Here is a 5,949-nt window from a genome sequence, read left to right as displayed (position 1 = left end):
CTGCAGTAGGTCAGTCTGAGCCTCTGGTCTGAGCGCTTAGAGGCTCTCAGAGCATTACATGCTCAAGCCCCGCCCCCTCCCTCCTCTCATGGGCTGGGTGACTAGCGATCACCGTCCGTGATTCTTCCTCATTATCCTCTTCCTCATTGTAAAGCCCTCCGCCTCCAGCTTGATACGTAGGCCGGTGGTTCCCAAACTTTTTCATGTCAAGGACCACCCAAAATGATATATGTATTTGGCTGCGCAACCCCCATCTCAAAAATATTTTGGGGATTTTTCAAAAAATAGCAATCTACAATAGCACGGCATATGAGCTTGTACATCTGCTATTTTTGAATAGCCAAAGTAAAACATATATGGTAAAAGTGGTTCAAATGATTCTGAGTGTGACGCTCACGCTATATTAACTAATTTAGCTGGGGTCCCCCTATTTGCCAATGATGTAGGCCTATTATTTAGTTCACCTGTCTCTTCACTTTTTAAATATACTTTATTTTAAATTATTCAGGGTTTACAATAAATTGGCATTTACATGCCATGGTAATAGGCAATTACATACACAAAATATAGCAAAAAGCATTTCAATAAGTGCCATGGCTTCAGCTTTTTTTTGTCTGGAGTCAAGTATTCTTTGTCTTTTTAGTTCAGTTTTAATTTGGACTCCTGGTGTATGACCATGGCACATCCAGTGTTCCATAGTTGGTTGACCACAGTGCACACAACAGACCAATGGAACTCCTGATCCATCCACCAATGAATGGTGGATGGATCAGTCATATTACTTTAGTCATATTGTAAGGTAGCCTAGTACCACTAAATTAAAATACTGTATGTCTAAATCAATTCTGTATCGAGTAGAGATGACTCTGTTTAACTGGAATGTTTGTGTCTTCCAACATGGCTGCCTGCAACATAGCATTGCTGTGTTCATATAAGACAAATATACACTGCTCAAAATAATTAAGGGAACACTTTGATCCCTTAATTATTTTGAGTTTTTTCATGAACTGTGTACATACTGCTAACGAAAAAACTCAAAAGAATTAAGGGAAGTGTTCCCTTTATTTTTTTGAGCAGTATATAAACAAAAACACACAAAAACATAATAATTTGGTGAAACAAGTCACAGTAGATAACATGCCTTCTACACTACCACTGCACAGTAATTGGGCATTTTCTTTTGAAAGTGGTTACCAATGGTTACAGCCAGCCATGGTGGAAGGAAGAGGTAAACAAACATTCCGTGCCAGGCCTTTATTTCTTCACTAAGCCAATGTAACCACCTGGATTTGAACCCGGGACTCCTGTGTGGGAGACCAAATATCTGCAGGCAAAGTGGAAACCACCCTAAACATGAACATTTCAACAAATGCTCTGATCACCTATCTACATTCAGTTAACATTACATTACCTAAAGTTAATGTCCATGTTCATCAGCACACCGCCACTTTATAATATTTAACATACTGTCCATTCCTACTCGCACTTATCTATAACCACCAGGATACTATGCTACATTCCCAATTTGTTCATTTTCGGGAACTGCTGCTATAGTGTTTTATCTTCATTATGTATATTTTTGTTATTCTTGACATGTTTTTGTTAGTTTCACCCTTATTTGTGATATCATTACTGAACGTTTATTTGTAAATTTGTTTATTTCATACTATTAATCTTCAACTATATATATGTTAGTGTATTTCCTATAATAACCTAAATGCCTTTACTCTGTAATTGTAGATGCTATATTTAAGTAGAACAAAGTATACTAAAATAAGCAAGGACAGAAAAATATTAACAATAAATACAGATACACAGTAAAATCCTTATTATTAATTTAACTCAGAGGAGTGTACAAATGGAACCAGGCTCATTTGGTTCCATTTAGTATGCACTCTTCTGAGTTACATTAACACTGGGATTTGTACAGTGTAATTGCCAGGCTTTTGATTCTTGATATATCTCATCTAGGTGCTTAAGTCTTGTTGACTATGAAGGTGGTGATGTTAATTCCACTATGACTAAAAGGATTGCAACACATCTAAATAAGTAAATACCTCCAAAAGGTTAGCGACACCCACAGTCACAATACCAGAGGGAGCGTTAACAACAATTTGGTACCACCCACCCATAAAACAAACATGGGCAGCACTGCCACCCAGGATTGGAATAGTCTAACCCCATCCCTCAAAAAATGCAGTTCGCTGGGCTCATTTAAAAGAGCCTTAAAAAATCACCTTTCAGGAGGCCAAAAGAGGAGGTAGTACCATTTTCCCGTTAGACAGCCGACCCCCCCCGCTGTTCTTGTTTTTTTATATTTCAACTGTGGTGCCACTATATATGTCTATGAATTGAACACCAAGGCCCTCATTGGAAACAAGTCCGCAAGGACTTTCATGAACGGACCTGTTCAAAGTATTTTAAATGTAACTGTGCTGTTTTACATTTTTTGCCTAATAAAATATTCAATCAATCAATCAATCTGCGTGTTCTCTCCTCCGCGTCATCAGTGCCCATACCCTAGGTGGGGTTGGTGAAAGGGCCTTTCTGTGTGGAGTTTGCATGTTCTCCCCGTGTCTCCTAGGGTAGTTAATACCCTCACAAAAACATGCAGTAATCCTGGTCTCTATTCTGCCTCCCCCTGGTCAGCCAGGGCGCCTGATGGAGGGGAAAGGAACTGGTTGGAATAACGTGTTCCTTCCACGCGCTACGTCTAACCAGGGAACCTCCCCCCTGTCGGGTGATAAGAAGCGGCCTGCTTGCTCCTCATGCATTGAAGGAGGCATGAGCTTCAGCTTGGGCTCTCCCTAGGCTGGCAGAGGGAGAGTAGCGCCCAGGATTACATAGGCAATTGGCACTGGGTGAAAAATATGGGTTACAAAATCGTGGGATAAAAATTATAGAAAAAAATATATATATCAATCTACAGTCTGCATACGTACAGTACAGCAGTGGTTCTCAAACGGTGTGCCGATTAGGCACACTGATGTGTCACGGGACAAGTCCAGGTGTAGGTTTAGGATTATAATTTTTTTTACCACTTTTATCCTGGCATCCCTATTTTAGGCATGTGATTATAGGCAGATATTTAATCTATTATTTATTTTCACAAATTGTCATGAATGGCATATAAGGAAAAAAAAAGCTGATCTACAAGCTCAGTAAAAGCTTGTAGATCTGCTATTTGTTGCTATGAATACAGGTGTGGCTTGAGATTTTGACTTGCACATTGGTGTGGCTTGGGCACAAAAGGTTTGAAAACAAGTGCAGTATAGAATATTGGACTGGAAAATAAGTGTTCTCATGAGCTCTCGATGACCAATTTATTGGGGACAAAACTGACCTAAAATATAGTGAACATTTGGGGTTTTATTACATTTTATATATTTTTTTCAGATTTCCAATGTGTGATACAAAAGTTTGTGTGGTAGAAACACACATTCTAGTCACACAAATAATTGCATGTGCCACTGACACTAATATAAATGTGCCAGTAATATAAAAAGCAAACTAGGCTATTAATAGTCCACTATAATGCCAGGAACCGTAAATGGATTATGAAGGAAGTTTTTTTCTGAGAAGCTGGTGAATTATTATTATACCTTATCATTGTTTTACCAAGGAGGGGACATTAACTTACTGTAAGTCTTTATTTCATACCGTTTCCCTGTATGACACATCAAATGTCTTAAAAAGCAGACATGCGCACTGTCATTGCATTTCCCATCAGGATATTTTAAATGTTTTATGGGGATTTCATTGTATGACTCCTTTGTGAGAAAGGTATAAAATATTCAGAAGTATTACAAGTATAAACACACCTTGCAGACCTTCCTCTTAGTCTTATCTGATGCAAATACCATGGATCATTGCGACATTTGTCCCCGTCTGATGCAGATTTTCCACTTGGCAACTATCTGGGGTTGAAACTAGATGTATACTGCAAGGAGCAATCCTGCAGAGTATATCTTGTAGTTACACAAAGGAATTTGGGAAACATCAGTTGCTTCCCACAATGTCTACACCTTGTGTTCTTGGTGGACTGCTCATTTAGCAAGCTGTTAACATGCACTGCACTGAAGTACTGCACTGGACAGAAATAGCATAAAAGGGAAAAATCAAACGATGTGGATTTTGGGATCTGCATGGTTCGAGTGTGGCTCCGATGTGGATCTCAGACTTCATGTGGTCAGCCTGTGACATCAGTCATTTATAATGTTGAATGAATGAATGAATGATTTTATTTTCGTGTCTGGCTGCCTAAACACGGTGCATCCCTCCCAGGATTATTCAGACACAAATTAAGAACACAGTATCTCCAGTGACAACATGCTGACACCAAAATAATAAACCAAATAAATGAATACCACATACTGTATACATGACTCTGATCAAAAGTACAGGGACAGTTTAGTATTCTAATTTTCAAACTAGAGAGTGGAGGCACGAGAGACAGAGAGAAAAGAACAAGTCTCAAGTCCATGCTCCTGGAGAAGATAAAACATTTCCCGTGCTAATTGAATAACCTCTAATAATCCTACTTGCCATTCTGTCATCTGGCAGGTCAAGCATTCTGTTCCACAGGTTTATCACATTAATCTTCCACCTACTGCAAATTCACACGGTATCCATCCCATGTCACCATTAACAGCAGTTATAGGAGTAATTTGTGAACTCCCAGAAAATATCTAATAGCACTATTGTGCACGCTTACACTTTTGTTAAAGTACCTGAATCCCCAAATGTCAGTTGTCTACTTTAAATTATGACACACCTATGACATATGACTTCAAATTTGGGAAAGGTTTTAGCCCAATCAGAGGCTTGTTGATTTTCATGAATACATTAAAGGAATGTGGCACTGATCGGTCCAGTGGTATGCGAGATTAACTCTGGACACACACACACACACACACACACACACACACACACACACACAGTAGATGTCTGGACTCCTGCAGAGCCACGCCATAAACATAACCATTGAATTAGGACAGGGTCCAGGCAAACGTAAATTTTAAGGCATGTCTGAAAGAGGCTAAGCCGTTTATAAGAGGGTCTGTCCGTCTGTCCGGAGCTAATCCCGCAAACCGCTGGACTGATGAACACTACATTTCTTGTGTACATTTCTGTCACTAGGCTAACGGAGAATCCCAATTTTGTTTGTTCAAATATTTTTGAAATAGAGACAATATCACCATTGTCATTGTCAGGACATTGTCAGACAATATCACCATTGTCATTGTCAGGACCTTTTTGGTGTTATCCTTTTAGACAAAGTGTTTGACTGTACTCATGCTGTTTTTACATTTCTGTCTAATAAAATATTCAATCAATCAAAAGTCACAAACAAACAAGTCAGCTTGCCATGAATGGTTTCATAAATGAACTGGGCTTAGCTCTGACAGTTTTAGGGAACAAGCTTCAGTACGTCACCGACACTTGTTCTCGCCTTCAATGGAATGGTTTCACCACTTATCTCCCTGTGTACACAGCACATTATGTAGGCTTTCTCCAAGCTGTGGCGATAACAACTACTACACACGTCACTCCTGTCCATACAGAGAGCAATGAGTGGCCAATAAGAGAAGAGGCCACAAAGAGATGCTCACCAAAGAACAAAAATAAATTCTCAGTAACCATGTTTGGTAGGTTCCCCACGGTATAGAAAATGATACTTTAGGCCAGCGCTTGGCAAGCCAGAAGCACCTCTTTCACATTCCACTTATAGTCAGGGGATATTAAAAATATCTTGGAATAAATTCCTTACCAAGAAATTTCTTCACCAATGTGATTGTAAAGGTGTCTAGTAACACATCTCATAAAGATTGAAAAGCAGTTTCCCTAGGGGAATTTTTGACAGCTGCTGAAAGTTGGGGTCCCACCATAACTTTATGCGGGGGGAAAAAAAATCTAAATTTAATTGTTTTAAGTAGCATGTGAGGGGTC

The sequence above is a fragment of the Gymnoscopelus braueri genome (assembly GCF_963280865.1).
Source record: "Gymnoscopelus braueri genome assembly, chromosome: 13".
Classification (NCBI taxonomy): Eukaryota; Metazoa; Chordata; class Actinopteri; order Myctophiformes; family Myctophidae; genus Gymnoscopelus; species Gymnoscopelus braueri.
This window is presented reverse-complemented; position numbering follows the sequence as displayed.